Here is a 19,167-nt window from a genome sequence, read left to right on the forward strand (position 1 = left end):
TATGCTATCTAAAAGAGATTTGGTAATAAACATACATTGGGACATAATTAGGGGTAATCTCTATGTATTATGAAAAAGGATGACACCTCATTTAGACGGGTGATTAAATATACAAAAATCTCCTGAGAGGACTCTACATTTCAAGTTGGAAACTGCTTTCAGAATGTTATGTCTGTGTTAGAAGCACTGCCAGAAGGTAGAAATAAAACAGAATGAAGACATGACACAGAGCTCATGCCGACTTCCATTGCTAGGTCAGATTTAAAGTTGAAATCTTCCATTAGGCAACCCAAGAACAATTCATTTAAATACAAGTGAAAGGGCAGAACGGTGATGATGTCACCACGGAATAATTGCCGCTTTGTGTCAGGCTGGTCTTATTAGGAAGGCAGAGCTGAATGATCCACGAACTGACACCCCTGCCTGGCATCTAGAGTGAAAAACTAGAGTGAGTGATTCTGCTGTATGTCAGTTATTTCACAACCAAATCCTGAAGCATATTTTTCCTTCATGTCTTGAGTGCAACTATTATTTCATATTATGATGAAAGATCAGTAATATAATTTGTGTTGACACTTTCTATAAAGTACTTGCCTTTTAAACCTCTAAAAGTATAAAAAGAGCTTTGTGAAAAAGAAATCCAATTTTTAAAATTTAAGTTTTAACCTTTTACCAACACGTAGTGATTTTCTGGATGAACTCCAATCAACTTAAAATGACTGTTAGGTTAGTTAAAAAAACACCAGTCAAGTAAAGTAAAGACAACTTTTCACTCCCTGGTGAAGTAATTAGGACTTATTCAAAAACTTCATGCAATCTTACATATGAAAGCTTCCAAAATTTCTCTTTGAAGACATATTTTACAGAGAGGACAATTTGCAAATGTGGTGGATCAAAGCCTTGTCATTTATTTCTTACCAGACAGCACTACCCAAAAAGAAGGAAAAAAAAAAAAAGATTGCAAAAATGCACTGGGGTCCAGAAAATGGGCTTCTTAGCTTTTAGTCTTCTGAATAAGGCCATTGTCTGAACTCTTACATTTGTATGTTCTCATAGTAAAGCAGCTTTTCACAGAACTACTATACTCTATTGGCTTTTCATATTTAGGAACTCAAATAACTTTTAATATATTGCATAAAATGTCATTTTTGAGAAGAAAGGACTGCTTCATTTACATATTTATTTAACTGGACAGGAACTGAGGCCTTGACAAAAGCTGGTTATGTCCAACTACATGTTAGACTAAAATATAAATATCCTGGGGTTAAGTGGCAGGTATCATATTCCTTTTATGACATGAATCTCAGCCAAACTGTCAAACCAGACCAAAGTTGAGTATCGCAATGGTCAAAAGGCCCACATCTGAACATTATTGATGGTTAAAGGACAAAAGGAAAAAATGAGTACATACTGGGTAACAGTGTGAACACATAAATATTCTTTCTGGACATTTTAATGGACGACTGGATTTGACAACACAAAACCCCCCAAACTCTTTAGTATCTTAAAAATATATTTAAAGAAATATGTTCTCTCTATATGTGAAGATGTCACTGTTTTCATGAGCTTCCTCTTAAATAAAGGAAAAAAAATATGTCAATGTCCTTTGAAAACTATTTGAAGATGTTATTTTCAGAATTGTATTTAGCAAAAACATTTTCAAAAACTGATTACGAAGTTTTCCTTTATAGGGTGGCAAGTTTGCATGAATTCTCCTGTTTCACTAAACCTACAGATCTGTTGACACAGGAACTCAGATTGCCACACTTTCCTACAATTATTTACCATATCTTTTCTTTAAATTCTGTTTTTAAAAAATTGAAGCATGACATATATTCAGTGTAATGGGTTGAAGTATCTCCCCCAAAATAAGCCCAAGCCTGAACCGCTGGTATCTGTGAATGCAAAATTTATTTGGAAATGGGACTTTTGCAAATGTAATTCAGGGTCTCCAGATGAGAACATCCTGTATTTAGAGTGGATACAAAATTTAATGGGACTTCCCTAGTGGCTCAGATGGTAAAGCCTACAATGCAGGAGACCCAGGTTTAATCCCTGGGCTGGGAAGATCCCCTGGAGAAGGAAATAGCTACCCACTCCAGTAATCTTGCCTGGAGAATCCCATGGACAGAGGAGCCTGATGGGCTACAGTCCTTGGGGTCTCAAAGAGTAGGACATGACTGAGTGACTCAAAGAGCTGAAAACATGTTCACACAAATGCTTGTATGTAATTGCTCAGAGCAACACTATTCATGAGAGCCAAAGGATGGAAACAATCTTATTATTATATCAATTAATGAACTGATAAAATATGATTTATCCATACAGTGGAATATTTTTCAGCTATAAAAAGGGGAAAAGTACTATAAAAGTACTGATACATGCTGATCATGAAAAAAGTTGGAAATATTCTAAATGAAAGAAATTAGACATCAAAGGCCACATATTGTGTGATTCCATTTATACAAAATACAAAGAACTGGCTTATTATAGAAACAGATTTGTGGTTTCCAGAGCCCGCACAACTTTCTTTCTTGAAAATTTAATGACTGGTATCCTTATAAGGAATACCAGAACACCTGATCTGCCTCTTGAGAAATTTGTATGCAGGTCAGGAAGCAACAGTTAGAACTGGACATGGAACAACAGACTGGTTCCAAATAGGAAAAGGAGTAGGTCAAGGCTGTATATTGTCACCCTGCTTATTTAACTTCCATGCAGAGTACATCATGAGAAACGCTGGGCTGGAAGAAACACAAGCTGGAATCAAGATTGCCGGGAAAAACATCAATAACCTCAGATATGCAGATGATACCACCCTTATGGCAGAAAGTGAAGAGGAACTCAAAAGCCTCTTGATGAAAGTGAAAGTGGAGAGTGAAAAAGTTGGTTTAAAGCTCAACATTCAGAAAACGAAGATCATGGCATCCTGTCCCACCACTTCATGGGAAATAGATGGGGAAACGTGGAAACAGTGTCAGACTTTATTTTTCTGGGCTCCAAAATCACTGCAGATGGTGACTGCAGCCATGAAATTAAAAGATGCTTACTCCTTGGAAGGAAAGTTATGACCAACCTAGATAGCATATTCAAAAGCAGAGACATTCCTTTGCCAACAAAGGTTCGTCTAGTCAGGGCTATAGTTTTTCCTGTGGTCATGTATGGATGTGAGAGTTAGACTGTGAAGAAGGCTAGCACCGAAAAATTGATGCTTTTGAACTGTGGTGTTGGAGAAGACTCTTGAGAGTCCCTTGGACTGCAAGGAGATCCAACCAGTCCATTCTGAAGGAGATCAGCCATGGGATTTCTTTGGAAGGAATGATACTAAAGCTGAAACTCCAGTCCTTTGGCCACCTCATGCGAAGAGTTGACTCATTGGAAAAGACTCTGATGCTGGGAGGGATTGGGGGCAGGAGGAGAAGGGGACGACAGAGGATAAGATGGCTGGATGGCATCACTGACTCGATGGACGTGAGTCTGGGTGAACTCCGGGAGTTGGTGATGGACAGGGAGGCCTGGCGTGCTGTGATTCATGGGGTTGCAAAGAGTTGGACACGACTGAGCGACTGATCTGATCTGATCTGATCTGATCCTTATAAGAGAAGGGAGAGGGAGATTTGAGACACTTAGAACCAGAAACAAGGAGAAGACCATGTGAAGACAGAGGTAGAGACTACAGATACGTGTCTACAAGCCATGGTATTCCAAGGAGTTCCAGGAGCCACCAGAAATTATAAAAGGTTAGGAAGGATTCTCCTCTAGTCTTCAGAGAGAAACTCGCTCTGCCACCATCTTGATTTTGGACTTTGATCCTCCAGAACTGTGAGAGAATCTTTTCTGTTGTTTGGGGGAATTTGTTACGGCAGCCCTAGGAAACTGATATATTCAGAAAATGGCACATATCCTCATTTTTGACAAATGTACATAAGGGCATAAATGATCACAAAGTGAATTCATCCATGTAACTACCACTTAAGTCTGGAGAAAAACATTTCCTGCACAACTGAAATCTTCATTTCCTTTTTAAAATAAGAAGCAATTCAATAGCAAGGAGGAAGACAACCTCATCAGAAAATTGACAAGGGATTTTAAAGGACATTTCTCCAAATAAGCTACATAAACTGCCAATAAGCATGTGAAAAGATGCTCAATGTCATTAATTAGTAAGGAAAAGTAAATCAAAACCACAATGAGATACCACTTCTTATCCAATAGGATGGTCATTGAAAAAACGCAAACCAGGAAAATGAGTTTTGGAAAGCATTTGGAGTAATTGGAACACTCATATATTGCTGATGGGAATGTAAAATGGTATAGTTGATAAGGAAAAGTTTGGTGGTTCCTTAAAAAAGTTAAACAGAGCTACCATATGACCCAGTAATTCCAATCCCAGGTATAATACTCAAAACTGTGAAAACATGTTCCCACAAATGCTTGTACGCAGTTGTTCAGAGAAACACTATTCACGAGAGCCAAAGGATGGAAACAACCTTAATATTACATCAACTAATAAACTAATAAAATATGATTTATCCATATAGTGGAATATTATTCAGTTATAAAAAGAGGGAAAGTACTCTGAAAGTACTGATACATGCTGTATCATGAATAAACCTTGGAAACATTCTCAGTGAAAGAAATTAGACACCAAAGCTCACATATTGTGTGATTCCATCTATATGGAATACAAAGAATTGGCCTATTCATAGAAACAGCAGATTTGTGGTTTCCAGAGCCTAAGGGGAGGGAGGGAGGGGAGTGATTGCTCCAGAGATATGGAATTTCTCTCTGAGGTGGTGGAAAGTGCTGGAACTTTATTGTTATTGTTTCACAACATTATAAATGTACCTGATGTCACTGAATTGTAACTTTAAAATGGTTAAATGGTAAATTTTATTATATATATATTTTACCATAAATAAGGGCTTCCCTGATGGCTCAGTAGGTTAAGAATCTGCCTGCAATACAGGAGACACATGAGATTCAGGTTTGATCTCTGGGTCGGGAAGATCCCCTGGAGAAGGAAATGGCAACCCATTCCATCATTCTTGCCTGAAAAATCCAGTGGAGAGAGGAGCCTGGTGCTGCAGTCCAAAGGGTCACAAAGAGTCAGATAAGACTGTGTGACTAAGCACGAACCATAAATTAAAAAATCAAAGCGGCTCAATTAGCCACTGTCAAATGAAACAAAATACACAACCTAATAGTTGAGAATTATGCTTTCTGAGGACTTAAGCACAGGAGACAGCCTCTGAACTCCAAGGAACTGCTCTGAAGAGGTAAGGGAGGGGCTAGGATACACAGGAGTTTTTGCAACAAAACAAGGTAATCCAAACATCAAAAGATTACTGTTAATTAAAGCAAACCAGACATCTCAAGGTAATGAATTTAGTACTTTTTTAGGTATGGAAAGATACAAGAGTCTGAGCTCACTGAAATCTCTCCTTTGATAGGCACCGTCTAGGGCCAGTATCCTGTTTTTCCCCCGTCCTGGATCCCCTCAAGGTATGCTGCTGGGGGCAGTGGCAGTGGCTGATGGCTTGATGGCCTCAACATCCTTTGTTTACTGATAGAGCAGCTGACTTTTTTTAGTCCACACCACCAGAACCATAAACAATGTCTTTTTCAAATTCAATTTTCTGTTTTGAGGTAATGGTATATTCTTATGCATTTAGAACAAATAATAGAGTTCCTGTGTGTATGCGTGTGTGCGCGCACACATGCGCTTAGGCGCTCAGTCAGGGTCAACTCTTTGTGACCCTTTGGACTGTGTAGCCTGACAGGCTCCTCTGCCCATGGGATTTTTCAGGCTAGGATACTGGAGTGGGTTGTCATTTCCTTCCAGGGATTGGACCTTTATCTCCTGTCTCCTGCATTGCAGACAGATTCTTTACCCTCTGAGCCCCTGTACCCTTTGTCAGATTTGCTTTTTAAAGAATATTAGGTCCTTGTTTTTCCTATTTAAACATTTAAAAAAAACTTTCTCTTTGGTGGCTAATATAGGATTGTGTAATTGGGAATTCTGCAAATTGGGCTTCCTGCCACTAGCACTGGGTAAAAGTACAATATGTTTTACTTGGTTACTTATCAGCCCATTAAGAGAAACAACATACCCAGCTATTTTGTCTTTAATGGGAGACAAAAGGAAACATGATGAAGGATAGATACTAAAATTTGGATGAACCACGTACATATTTAAATGTATTTCCATATTTAATTTCTCTGACGAGTGATATATAATTGTGTATATATAGAGTTTTTCTTTCTTCTTTTAAACCCATAGAATAAGCATGGTTAGGGCTGAAAGAAATTATGTCACAGATCATTAAGTATGAGAATATAAAACAAATACAGCACTCTTAAGATAGGGTACATTTACTTCAAGCTACAACTTCTCAAACATATGACATACCATCTATGTGGGGAGTGTAGAATACATTTACCTGACTTTGTATACTTGTGAAATAAATTGGCAAGCGCTGATGATATGTTTAATTCATTTATAAGACTACTACTAGCATACAAAAACCTATTCTATTTTCTAAGCATGTGGGAGAAATTACAAAGAAATGGTAAAGGCACTGTTCAGTCTTTCCCCTTGTTTCCCCCCGGTTTCCAATGATTTCTCTTCCTTTGTCTGTGTTTCACCGTTCTCTGCCCTGCTTTTTCAGTCTTCATTGGGATATTTAAATGCCCAACCACAGGCTAAACATTGACCAAGTAAATAAACATTAAATGTGTTGTGGCTTTTGCCTAAGTAGGATGATGGAATCAAAACTACAACTAGAAGAGATCTCAGAACGTAGGTGACCTCCATTTCCCTAAAGCAGAAAAAGACTGGGGTGTCAGAGAGAATAAGATAACCTTAAATGTCACTCACTCTAAACACATACATTTAGGATTTATATATCTGTAATCAGGTAATGAGGAGTTTCCCTGGTGGCTCAGTGGTAAAGAATCTGCCTGCCAATGCAGGAGACCTGAGTTCGATCCCTGGGTTGGGAAGATCCCTTGGAGAAGGTCATGGCAACTCACTCCAGTATTCTTGCCTGGAGAACTCCATGGACAGAAGAGCCTGGCAGGCTACAGTCCATGGGATCACAGAAAATTCAGACAAAACTTAGTGACTAAACAACACAACAAATCAAGTAATGAAATTGATAGTAATATGAATATTGTAGAGCCTTTTTCATTAATTTTAAAAATGATTATCTTCTCCAATATTTTATTCATTAAAAATAATTTGAATTGCCTTCAAACATAGTTATCTTCTTTATTACTGTCTCTGTATCTTAAACAGCTCCATTCTTTCTATAATGGGTTTTTAAAAATCCATGATTATTTGAGAGTATTAGTTGCTCAGTTGTGTCCAATTCTTTGTGATCCCATGGACTGTAGCCTGCCAGGCTCCTCTGCCCATGGAATTCTCCAGGCAAGAATAATGGAGTGGGTAACCATTTCCTTCTCCAGGGAATCTTCCCAACCCAGGGAACAGACCCTGGTCTTCTGGATTGCAGGCAGATTCTTTGCTGTCTAAGTCAGCAGGAAAATCACTTAAAATGTTTAAATATTCCATACATAACAGGTGCCACCATGGTGATCATTCACGCTATAAATAGCTCTGAGGCTTGTCTAAGACACAGAACCATCTCAGGAAAGTCAGGGCACCAGCAAGTCCTCTCTCTCCATAAAGCTCTGTGTACCTGGTTCCTTGGAGCCCTCCTCTGAGCACACACTGAAAATACCCAGATGTATCCTTGAGGAGTCTCAGAAGGCTACAGTTGGAAAAGGCCTCATGTAGGCTATGTCATTAGAAAGTATCCTTAAATGATGAAGATACTGAGGCCCAAGCAGTTTAAATCCCTTGATTAGGATACCATGGCTAGTTTACTGATGGGACCCAGAGGAGTAAACAATTTCCTGCTCTTAATTGAATTCCCTGCCAACTGCCTCAGATGAGGGACATGAAGCAATGATTATCCATCTTCACTATGCACCTGTGGATGAAGTTCTTGGTCATACAAGGCAGAAAGATAAGAGGGAACAGGACTTCTGCAGTCTTGGAGTTGTTTCCACTGGATAGGTTAAAGTCAAGGGTAGAAGCTAGAACAGGGACTGGTGAGGAAACAGAGTCAAGCGACAGGCTTCCAGTTGGCAACAGGCGAAGGCCCCTTAGCCGGGAGCCACCCAAGTGTCCTACGCCTTGCACAGAGCCGCCAGGGTACTCAGTTGTCAGCTCTGCTAAGAAAGTAGCAATGCCGTTGCCTCTCTTGGGTAGAGGCAGTTCTCTGGGCCCCACCCAGCCCAAGCTGAAAAGGGTGCCCACATCAATGGGAGGAAGTGGGCTAGAGGAGGGCTGGGTTTCATCTTATTTATCTCTGTATCTCCAGGGCCTTGCATAAAATAGATGCTCAAAATATAGTTACTTGAGTAGAACATCCAATTATAATGAGAACTATATCACTAATCTCCCTTAGGCAGAACATCTCTCAGCCTCAATTTCCAAGACTTCAGGTAGAAACATTCACAGTGATCCAGTGGTATTGCTCTGAGATTGAAGTGAGATTCTCTGCATGAACTCCATTTGGGAATGCTAGAGCAGTTTCATACATAAAGGATAAAAGGTCAGAAAACTGCCTCCACACGGAAAATTCTCAAATAGGTTCAGTGCCAATTTTGTTATTGACATCCTTTATTCTACAAAATATACGCAGTTGAAGTTGTAAGAACACAGGCCTGTGTTCTACTATAATGTAACATAGTCATTCCTATAGCAACGTCATGTGTTCTACAAAGTCAAATGTAAAAATAAAAGAGCTTGCAGTAAAAATAGGTTTTGGATAGCTTACTCAAAACCTACATGATTTTTTGGCTAAAGCACAAACAAAACCAATAGCAACTCAAATAAAAATTATAGCACAAAATTCTAAAGACATGCTAAATTCCTAACAAATAAATACTACACTACATATAGGTCTTTCATGGAGGGGAGTAAGAAAATGTTGAAGCTGCAGAATTACGGCAACAAAGGGAAAATGAACTTAGTGTGGGGCGAGCCAGGTAATAAATTTTTCCAAGAAATCATACATATGGTAAAACTAAGCCAAGAGGAAGCATGTGAGGAGAACGAGCACTGTGTCCATATTGTGTTAGTCCATGCGTCCAGCTCTTAGTGTAACTGGCATTCAGGTGCTGGTACTTGGTGACATAACCATTAAGGTGCTGGGGAAAACTGCATTAGAGTGACATGTTTGAATGACATCATTGCTTCATTTATCAATTATGTATAAGCTAATTTGCTTACAGCAACAAGCACCCAAATAGAATAATCTTTCTAATGGATTTCAAAAGGACCATTTTCACTGAGAATGGGGGGAAAAGCAGCCTAAAAGCATTTTTTAACTACTATAGATTCTTGGACTCCACAATAGACTTTCCTGTTCAGTGGATATACTTTGAGAAACAAAACTCCCTAAGCTGTCTAGAAATGAAAACTACAGACAGTCACTCTTAATCTTCATGCTTTTGATGATACCAAAGTTTACTGAATATGTCTCCATATTCACTGGTGTATGCAAAATTACCTTAATGTATTAATAAACCAACATTTATTGAGTACATATTGATACTGTGTTCCTGTACTGATTATAACTGGAGAAGTAAGATACACACACACACACACACACACACACACACACACTTAGAAGGTAGGCTATCACTACAAAGAAATAGATAAGTATCAATTTAATAACACAGATATTAAGGATTACATAATTAGACAAGGGTTTTATTTGTTCCCTAAGTTAAGGGGTAGAGAATTGCAAACACCACAGACTATTTAAAAGTGGAAAAGCAAACAGAGAATGTAGCAAACATTCTATCAGCTTATGCCTTGTCAAAACCAACTAAATAAATGTGAGATAATAAAGTTTCTTATTAGTCCTTATCTGACTGATTTTTCAACTCAGCACAAGAACCAAATTTTAAAAATGTTATTCTGTGTCAAGCCTCACTATTTATCACCAAATATCCATGTGCATCTCCCTGTTTCCTAGTGCTCCTTGCAGTGAGGTGGAAGTCACGTGGGCTGGTTCTGGTCAATGATAATAAGACGTGATAATGTGTCACCTCCGGCCAAGGCAGTGAAGAGCAGGTGTGCTGTTTCCTAGCAACACCTTTGTCTTTCTTTCTGCTGTGATCTTAGAGGGATGTACTCTCCAGGGCACAGTACAAGGTGCAGTGGGGTCACTGCACCCACACTGGACTGAGAAATGTGAAAGAAAATCAGTGTTAAGACACTGATATTTTGGCGTCTTTTGACAGCTAACTGTATTTACCTTGTTACTTTTACATAAAGCTTCGGATTCATAGTCTCAAAATACAAAAGAATTAGAATTTATAAAATTAGAATCTCTAAATGGTGAGAGATTGGCTGCCTTTCCGATGTGCATGTTAGTCCTGGATGATCGTTAAGGCCCTGAAGATTGAATTGGCCTCTCATTATTATGGCCCGAAGGGGATAATGTGATAGCCTTCTCTAATTCTCAAAGTTCTCTGATGGTCTAGGTATTTCCTTACTTTCAATCTCTTCCTGGATAAAGGAATCACGCATAAACATTCTTGAAAGGTATTGTTAAAGGTTAATATGGGATATAGTTATAAAACACAGATCTCAGCCTAACCAGTTTAATCTCTGCAGGAAATTCCTTAGAACACAATGGCTCTGATGCTGTCAGGTAAGCTATGCTTGAATGTACTACTCAGGAAATTCACAAGATATTCTTGTGCAGGAGAAGGAAATCCTGTCCTGGACATTTGTGTAATGGGTTTGAGTCCAACTTTGAAATGTGTCTACCCCAGGAAAATAGTAAAGCCTATTGTGCAACATGGCTCCAGTTAGCACTTCAGAAAGCAATGGTGAAATGCAAACTGATTCCAATGTGATAACATACCAGCTTCTCCAACTGAATCTACTTTAAGAACCACACTATTTCTTAAAACTCAGCCAGCCATGATGCTCTTTTAAAGAAATAAATTTAGCAAAATAAATATACTAAGGTTAATGTTATATAACTGCTGAATTAATAACATATGAATATGAATATATATATATAGTCATACACATTTTTTCTCCTTGGATAAGTTATCTTAATTACGCCTAATTTGTAAATGGACTTTATATGCTCCAGGCCAAATATCAGCAAATTGTCCTACGGGCCAAATTTTCCCCACCGTCAGTTTTTGTAAATAAAGTTTTATTGGAACTCAGTCATGTTCTTTAGTTTACTATTTTCTATGGCTAATTTTGCACTAAAGTGGCAGAATTAAGTAATTCTGATTAAGAATCAGTCCCTTACTCTGACAGAAAACAACAAATTCTGTAAATTATCCTTCAATTAAAAAATAAATTAAATTAAAAAAAAGAATTAGTCTCTCACTCAGGAGACTGTGAGGACTGCAAAGAATAAAACTGTACTATCTCTGTCTCCTTACAGAAAAAAAAAGTTGCTGACCTCTGCCACAAATACAGTTGGAACAACTTTTAAAAATATGTATGTTATAATGTGCATATGCAAAGACACATATTTACAAATACTTTAGATCTTCAAATGTCCGTACCATTCTAATCTCCTATGCTTAAACAAATAAAAGGAAAGAAATAGGGTAAGATTCTGGCAGATGAAATAAATGCTATTCTGATTTTGCATTGTTTTTAATCTTCAGTGAATTAAAGCACAATTCTACAGTTCTGCATTTCTGCTGCTTACCCTAGAATGATGTCTGTCTTCTCAAGCTATTTTAGTTTCTATGAGTAAAATTCATTTCACATTTAATGAAAGAAGAAGCTCTAATGAAGCTTGTGACCAGATCCCCTCTGAGGCCACAGATGTTAACATTTATTGAACACCTACTACATGAGCTGAGTACTTACATAAAGGCTCCATAATTTAGTGTACAATCCCCATGGACTGTAGCCTGTCAGGCTCCTCTGTCCATGGGGCCACAAAGAGTTGGACATGACTGAGCAACTAAGCACACAGCACATTTCCAGGTGGCATTATCTTCACTTTATAGAGAGGTTCACAATGGCTTAGTGATGCCCAAGTTTGTAAAATTACTTAGTTATGGAATCCAGGTTTGGATCTAGTTCTCCGGAAACCAAGCCTAGAGTACGTTCTACTCCACCCTGTGTATTCAACAGTTCTGGTATATTAAACTCTTACTGACTTTTTACAAAAAGTAAGAAAGCCAAATAAGGGAAAACAAGTTTTGAAAAGATTAGCATCTTATTAGGTTTGAACCAGACTAAATGTTTAATGGAAAAATTCCTCAGATATAATTTCTTAGTGGATAGCATTTAAAGCTTTAGAATGTGCTGGATTTGAGAGGTTTTAAACTGAACTGAACTGAAACTGTTCCAAACCGATTCCAAACTGACACAAGTTTACCACCCCAAGTGCTTCCATTTCTTTTTGCTTTTAGGGAGCAAGTTCTGTCCAGGCAAAGGAATCCAGCTGCTAGGTGACACTCCTTGAAAATATTACTTCGAAGAAAATCCCCATCTGTTTAGCCAGTCATAATACAGACAGATTTTTACTATTATTATTTTTCCTGTAATTCAGAATAAAAGTGAAAAGGCCTGGGAGGGAATAAACACACCACTTTCCAGAAATGAGGAGACTGGAAAAAGCTTTGCCAGTTCTCTGGGAGTGGCTTCAGAGTCCTTCCTCTGCAAGCAGGACCCTGGTCTCAGAGAGATGGCCAGGCAGGTGATGGTGTGCAATGTGCTTAGTCACTCAGTCGTGTCCAACTCTTTGCAATCCCATAGACTATAGCCTGCCAGGCTCCTCTGTCCATAGGATTTCCCAGGCAAGAATACTGGAGTGAGTTGCCATTCCCTTCTCCAGGGGATCTTCCTGACACAGGGATAGAACCAAGGTCTCTTGCATTGCATAATGGACAAGAATTTGAGCAAGCTCCAGGAGATGGTGAAGGACAGGAAAGCCTGGAAATGTTGTAGTCCATGGGGTCGCAAAGAGTTGGACATGACTGAGTGACTGAACAACAACTCCTGCATTGCAGGTGGATTCTTTACCATCTGAGCCACCAGGGAAAGGTCAACTCTTATTTCAGCCTACAAGTGAGCCCTTCCTATCTAATTCACAAAACAGTGCCTTCAACAGCCCCCAGTTTCTCTATCCCTCCAAAGGAATGGCAGTTTCCAGTGTGTTTATGGGGTGGGCTGGAGACGAAAACTTCACGCCATGACTTAGGAATGATTCTTTTATATTAATAGAAATAAACACTAACTTCATGGTTTAAGATACTGCTATGAATAGCAGATATGTTCAACTGTCTATGCTGCTGCTGCTGCTGCTAAGTTGCTTCAGTCATGTCCGACTCTGTGCGACCCCATAGACGGCAGCCCACCAGCCTCCCCTGTCCCTGGGATTCTCAGGCAAGAATACTGAGTGGGTTGCCATTTCCTTCTCCAATGTATGAAAGTGAAAAGTGAAAGTGAAGTCGCTCAGTCGTGCCCGACTCTTAGCTACCCCATGAACTGCAGCCCACCAGGCTCCTCTGTCCGTGGGATTTTCCAGGCAAGAGTACTGGAGTAGGGTGCCATTTCCTTCTCCAATGTATGAAAGTGAAAAGTGAAAGTGAAGTCGCTCAGTTGATAAGCCATCCTTAATAATCATCTTTGCTATAAAGAAATCGTCTTCATTTGAAAATAAGGACTTGTTTTTGCTTTTGCGGGCACATGGGTTTCTTTTCAGAACTGAAAATGTGCTCATTGTTCATGGATATTTTTGGAGTCTCAAGGATAAACATTTTCAATATAATCTAAAGCAGGTAAAATGTCTTGAGCACTTATTCTGCATCAAGAATTATAAAAAGTGTCAAAATCTCAATTAAAAAAAAATCCTATTGGGTTGGTATTTAGTTTATCGGTGAGGAAATGGAAGTCATCACTGAAATGTCCTTTTGGAGACACTAAACCCAGGAGGTATAATTCCATTGCTTTTATCCTTAACTATCACCTAACACTGTCTTCCTGTTGTATGTTGTTCCTGCCTTTATGGAGTTTTCGTGACTTAATTTTGGTGATACATTTTAAATTAATCTTAATTTATCAGGATTATAAGCCTACTTGTAATGATCAATTGAATTTTGTAAGAAAACCTCACAGTATCAAATTGCATCATAAACATAACTACCACTACTGTAAAGACATCTTGTAATTAGGTACCTCCCTGGAGTAACAGTCTCAGGTGACTTGAGAATTGAGAAAGGTGATGCCCTTATTATTTTAGGATATTAGAATCATCTGGAAGAGATGATAGTTAAGTAGACATTTATTTACATTCAGTGCTATTATTGAAAGGTTTAGGTCAACGTTTTTCAAACTCAGACGAGATCAGCCCTTCTCCATTCTTCCAACAAAGGCTCTAAAACTAGAGCCAAACCCAGTCCTGGACAGGAATGCACCCACCCATGCTCCTCCCAATCTCCACTCAGCAAAGATCTCTCTGACTGAAGCCAATCACGGCCAGTGGTACTGAAGAGATGAACATGGGGGTGTGGGGTTGCTAGTTGTCTGAATCTTTGGACACCTCTTATAGCATTTTGGTCACCTGATGTAAACAGCCAACTCATCGGAAAAAAACTCTGATGCTGGGAAAGATTGAGGGAAGAAGGAGAAAAGGGTTGCTAGACAGGCAGTTAAATTTGAACTTCAGGTAAGCCATGAATAGTCATTTAGAATAAGTCTGTCATGTTCACTATTCCTCCCAGCCCCTAAATCTGACAATGTTAGGAAGAAAAGCACTTGCTATATGTTTTATATTTTAACATTGGCTCACCAGGTAGCTCAGTGGTAAAGAATCCTCCTGCCAATGCAGGAGATGCAGGTTCAATCCCTGGGTCAGGAAGATGCCCTGGTGGAGGAAATGGCAACCCATTCCATTATTCTTGCCTGAAAAATCCCATGGACAGGGGAGCCTATTAGGCTACAGTCCATGGGGTTAAAAAGAATTGGACTTGACTTATCAACTGAGCATGCATGCATGCACACCTCTAAATTGAGGTTTAACCACAGGAGAGTAAAAATCCTGGTGAGTTTTGTTCTTTAGAATTTTTGTAACCTCCTCTGCTTTGCATTTGGCGCATGCTCAATTGCTCAGTCATGGCCAATTCTTTGTGACCCCATGGACTGTAGCCCTCTAGGCTCCTCTATCGATGATATGTCCCAGGCAAGAATACTACAGTGGGTTACCATATCCTCTTCCAGGGGATCTTCCTGACCCAGGGATTTAACCTGCATCTCCTGCATTGGCAGGCAGATTCTCTACCACTGCCCAACGTGGTGAGCCCCTAGCATTTGGTGTCCAAGAGGAAATCCGGTTATGTTTGCTAGTTCCTCCTTTTTCATGCTTGAAGTTTGACAGCTGGATCGGAAAACAGTGTTGAAATACGGACAAGTGTGTGTTTGGAGTAAGGAGGTACAGCATCATCTTCCTCTCTCCTGACTTCCATTTCCTTCCACGGCCAAATGTCAGCTGGAGAGAAGCAGCGATAAGAGACTCGAGAGGCCCAGGGTGACCTCAAGAAGATTGTGACTGTAGAAGCCAGGTGCTCCCTGAGTCTCCTGAACTCCCTATTGTTTTTCAGGACCAATGCTGAATCTCCTGCTCAGAATTTCCCAGTCTAAAAATTTAGTGATCCCTGGACTACTTCAACAAGCCACCATTTAAAATCTAACAATAGAACTGGTTCTTAAGTTCTTACCGGTGAATGAGACATCCATCCCAAAATCAGGAGCCCAAGAGCAAACTGAAGTCAAGATTTAATGGAAGTAGTTACATAAAAGAAAAAAAATGTGCCAAGAATTCAACTAGTTTAAAAAAAAGAATTTTAAATTTATTTTTAATAGGAGGATAATTGCTTTATAGTGTTGTGTTGGTTTCTGCCATACAACAACATACATCAGCCGTAAGTATACTTATATCTCCTCACCCTTGAACCTCCCTCCTACCACCGCCACCCCCACCCCCACCCCTCTAGGTTGTCACAGAGCACCAAACTGAGCTTCCTCTGCTATTTAGCAACTTCTCACTAGCTATCTATTTCACATATGGTAATGCATGTTTCAAAGCTACTCTCTCAATTTGTCTCACCCTCTCCTTCCCCGCTGTGTCTATAACTCTGCTCTCTATGACTGTGTCTCTATTCCTGCCCTGCAAATAGGTTCATCAGCACCATTTTTCTAGATTTCATATATATGTGTTAATACACAATATTTATTTTTCTTTTTCTGACTTACTTTACTTTGTATAACAGGCTCTAGGTTCATCTACCTCACTAGAACTGACTCAAATTCACTCCTTTTTATGGCTGTGTATACATTGGAAAAGACTCTGATGCTGGGAGGGATTGGGGCAGGAGGAGAAGGGGACGACAGAGGATGAGACGGCTGGATGGCATCACTGACTCGATGGACGTGAGTCTGAGTGAACTCCGGAGTTGGTGATGGACAGGAGGCCTGGCGTGCTGTGATTCATGGGGTCGCAAAGAGTCGGACACGACTGAGCGACTAAACTGAACTGAACTGAATAGTCCATTATATATATGTACCATAACTATGGTTCAGATCAGATCAGATCAGATCAGTCGCTCAGTCGTGTCCGACTCTTTGCGACCCCATGAATCCCAGCACGCCAGGCCTCCCTGTCCATCACCAACTCCCGGAGTTCACTCAGACTCACATCCATCGAGTCAGTGATGCCATCCAGACGTCTCATCCTCTGTCGTCCCCTTCTCCTCCTGCCCCCAATCCCTCCCAGCATCAGAGTCTTTTCCAATGAGTCAACTCTTCGCATGAGGTGGCCAAAGTACTGGAGTTTCAGCTTTAGCATCATTCCTTCCAAAGAAATCCCAGGGCTGATCTCCTTCAGAATGGACTATGGTTAGGTAATTTATTTTTCCCTAAGAAGATACGAAGCCTGAAAGGGATGCAGGCTTCCTAAAGGTTTCCCTAACTAATTAGCATCTCTGCTGTGATGAAGAATGTAAGAGTCAAAACATACTGGATTGGATGAACCAGTGTTGGGACAACAGGCCCTACAGTCAGGCTGACATAGGTTCCAGGCTCAGCACCACTCCAGCTCCTTCTAGCAGGTGGCTGAGTTGGGGTTTAAACAATGACAGTCTGGCTGCAGGCCCGCGCCCCTAACACGGTATAGAGGCTGCCTTGCCTGGGACTTAGTAAATGTTAATTCTCATATTCCTACTGTTCTAGAATGTTTAGTGGCTATTTTCTTTTGTTTGTACTCTCCAGCATCCATACACTTTTCCTCGTTGGGGAAGGTGGGGAATTTCAGGATACAGAGGAGACGAGGATAGGAGTATGGACTAGTACTTCATCCTGCCTCCTCGTCCACAGAAGGTGAACCTATGAGCTCTGGATGGCTAATCTGATGTTCCTGCACATAAAGAGTATTCTCAGAAGCTCTGTTTGAGTTGTTTTCTAAAAATTGGAGTATAATTAATTTACAATGTTATATTAGTTTCTGCTGTACAGCAACATGAATCAGCCATATGTATATCTGATTGAGTTTTACATTCAGTGGATTGGTGGTGGCTGTCTGGGGGTGGCAATTCCATCAACTGCTTTGCCCTACACAGATATTTCTGTATTTGACTATAGTGATTTGACTATGTCTTCCTCTTTTTCTTCCTATCTGAGACCTCATCTTTTAAAATATTTCTTTGTTGCTTATATTACCAGAGTTGCTTTCTGTTGTTTGCAAATGACATAGAAATAGCAAGAGAATTGCAGTTTGTTTATGACTTACATTCAGCTGAAACAGCCAGCCAAAGAAAGCTGAGCAGTGGAATAATGATATTCAAATAATCATTAACATGTACCACAGGAATTAAGGTGACTAAATGGAAGGAAAGACAACACCTACCGTTCAACCTAAGAATTAACATTAATTTTACTTGATTGGCTAGGCTTCCCTGATAGCTCAGTTGGTAAAGAATCCACCTGCAATGCAGGAGACCTGGGTTCAATCCCTGGGTTGGGAAGATCGCCTGGAGAAGAGAAAGGCTACCCACTCCAGTATTCTGGCCTGGAGAATTCCATGGACTATATAGTCGATGGGGTTACAAAGAGTCAGACACAACTGAGTGACTTTCATTTCACTTACTTGATTGGAAGTTTAATGGTGGGTCATGGCTGATATAAATCCAATCTCAGCACTGCGGGGCTGCACGAGTTTTTGTGGCTCAGTACACAGAGTGAGGACCCCCTTGCTGGGTGGTTATGGTTCTGTGCGTGCACGCAGTGGTGTCCTTGAAGGGGTTGCTCTTCCTGGCACACGATGATAAGCGCTTTTCTATGTTCCTCTTATTGTATCAGTTACAAAAGTACAGTTCTCATCTCCATCCTCTGTGCAGTGATGTGAGACATGCATTATGTATCCTAATATAAAATAAATAAAAATATTATAAAGACTGAGAATGATCTGGCTAGCCTGTCTCTTGCTGAGGGTAACTGAACAGAGTGGGTCTACTTTTTCTGGTGATAGCACCATCTTTGACAGATGGTAGAGATTTATGGTACGAAGAAGCTTCAGGCATTTCTTTTGCCTCATATTCCCATGGCTGATCTAGTGCCCTAGTGGTATATATGGCCAGAAGATGCAATAAGGAGGAGGAATAGAATTCAGTTAAATAGAGTTCTTATTAATTTCCAGGCATTTTGCTTAAATCATGTTATTTATTCTTTGCAACTCTATGAGGAACATTTTAGCATTTTTTCCACTTTAACAGATTAAAGCTCATAAATCTGAATTTGAGGATTATAAAGGTAACATGATTTGCCCAAGGTCGCAGAGTCCATCTATGGTAGAGCTAAGATTTTCTAGCTAAGAGCTAATGTTCACTGCTGCCTGTTGACTGAATGAAAGACATTCAGAAGATGACCCAGACTCACATACCATTTTTTCAGGTGATAAACAGTTGTGCTATCTTCCTGTTGCCAATGATTTTAGTTTTCACTCTCTGTATAATATATGATTTTGCTGTCTTGTTCTGTCGTACATAATTCTTGAATCCCAAGATTTATAAGCTCCATCCTCTAAGGAGCTTTTTTTTTTTTTT

General features: G+C 39.7%; 1 protein-coding gene across 2 annotated transcripts in view; it reads right to left on the minus strand.

Moving 5' to 3' along the window:
- The window catches only part of ITGA1 (integrin subunit alpha 1), a 181,440-nt gene that overhangs the window by 134,488 nt on the left and 27,785 nt on the right, over positions 1 to 19,167 (minus strand). Inside the window, exon 1 of one of the 2 annotated variants that reach the window (XM_061393556.1) lies at positions 18,213 to 18,465. The exons of the other annotated variant lie outside the window; for it this stretch is intronic. The gene's annotated coding sequence lies outside the window, so the exon portion shown is untranslated. Of the gene's footprint in view, positions 1 to 18,212; positions 18,466 to 19,167 lie in introns of those variants that run through there. 2 annotated transcript variants of the gene reach the window in all.

This window comes from Bos javanicus, chromosome 20 (assembly GCF_032452875.1).
Source record: "Bos javanicus breed banteng chromosome 20, ARS-OSU_banteng_1.0, whole genome shotgun sequence".
Classification (NCBI taxonomy): Eukaryota; Metazoa; Chordata; class Mammalia; order Artiodactyla; family Bovidae; genus Bos; species Bos javanicus.